General features: G+C 37.3%; 1 non-coding gene across 1 annotated transcript; it reads right to left on the bottom strand.

The window, feature by feature from the left end:
• Positions 1-240: 240 nt before the first annotated feature.
• Positions 241-342, bottom strand: LOC129019210 (small nucleolar RNA U13). The gene has a single exon (XR_008495555.1). It is a non-coding gene; the product is annotated as a small nucleolar RNA U13 (small nucleolar RNA).
• Between the last annotated feature and the right edge of the window lie 1,109 nt (positions 343-1,451).

The following is a 1,451-nucleotide window of genomic DNA, read 5'->3' as shown; positions in this document are numbered from 1 at the left end:
ATGCCTGTAGTCCCAGCTACTCAGGAGGCCGAGGCAGGAGAATCGCATGAACGCAGGAGGCGGAGGGTGCAGTGAGCCAAGATTGCAGCATTGCACTCCAGCCTGGGCAACAGAGCAAGACTCTGTCTCAAAAAAATAAAAATAAACAAATAAATAAATAAAAATAAAGAGGCACACACACACAAATAAAACATTTGTCTTAGTACCTAAAAATTATTTCTTGTTTTTTTCCTTTCTTCTTGTCAGATGGGTAAGTGCCGACATCATAACAAGGTTTGAGGGTGGCACACCTCACACATGCATGTGAAAACCCAATCATCACACTTAGAAACCACAGAAGATCATAAAAATTATCAAAGTGTAAAAATATAACTTTACTCCTCTTTGTCTTAAAATAATAATTTTAAAACAACACTCAATTAGGCTTTCATCTCAGGAATGCAAAGAAATAAGATTGTCATGCATGCATGTCAGCGGTGAATTGATTTTGACTATTCACCCCTCGGAGGTCAGAACCTCTTTAGTGAGTCAGGAAAGCTTGATTATGACCTGACTGAAGTTAAAATGTGGGAAACTGCTTTATTTTTCTCAGATTTCCTTTTCCCTGTGTCTGTGCCCTCAAATGCCCGGCTTTGCCCCTCTTCCCACTAGAGACATTATCTGTGCTGTTTTTTTTTTTTAATGTGTAGTATTAGTTGTTTTAAATTAGTAATAATAATAAAAGTGAACCTTTATAAAGTGCGTACGATGTGGATGAAGTATTTATATGACCAACTTTTCAACCATAGGGAGAATTAAAAGCAGAGATTTTATATCACAAAAGCAGGATTCTGTTGAAAATGTTTAATGTCCTATGTGTGGTTTATATAGTTAGGTCAGTCAAACTTTGTTGTTGTTTTTCTATCTGTGATAACAGAGAAAACGTGATATCACATTAAAGGGTGACATGGGGTACTCCAGAGTACATCCTGAGGAAGTGATGGGATGGCAGAGTCTGGGGAATGAGGGCCTGGAGGACCAGTTAAAGGAAACAATGGTGTTTATACTAGAAAGAGAATGCTTCAAGGAAATGCAAGAACTGCTTTCAAATAACCAGCAAGACTGTTTGTGGAAGAAATTTCATTTATCCTGAGTAGATCAAAAGGACAAACCAATAAAGAAAATGTATATGATAGAATATTTTGCATTTTCTTTTTTTTCTTTTTTTCTCCTCTGTGGGATCCAAATTGGATTTTCAAAAAGGGAAACTAGCAAATGATTCAGTCTCTGACATGGAGTGATCCATGGCCCCACAAGCCATGAACTCCTATCCCCAAACATCCATGAACATCAGTGCTTCGGAGAAGTGATTCCTAAGTAAAGCAAAACCTATACCAGATGATATCTCAAGATGATTTCAAATCTAAGCTGCTATTATGACATCTCCAAAATTACAATCACTTTGACTTGCT

The sequence above is a fragment of the Pongo pygmaeus genome, chromosome 17 (genome assembly GCF_028885625.2).
Source record: "Pongo pygmaeus isolate AG05252 chromosome 17, NHGRI_mPonPyg2-v2.0_pri, whole genome shotgun sequence".
In the NCBI taxonomy this organism is placed as follows: Eukaryota; Metazoa; Chordata; class Mammalia; order Primates; family Hominidae; genus Pongo; species Pongo pygmaeus.
The sequence above is the reverse complement of the archived record's forward strand: the minus strand, read 5'-3'. Positions and strand labels throughout refer to the sequence as shown.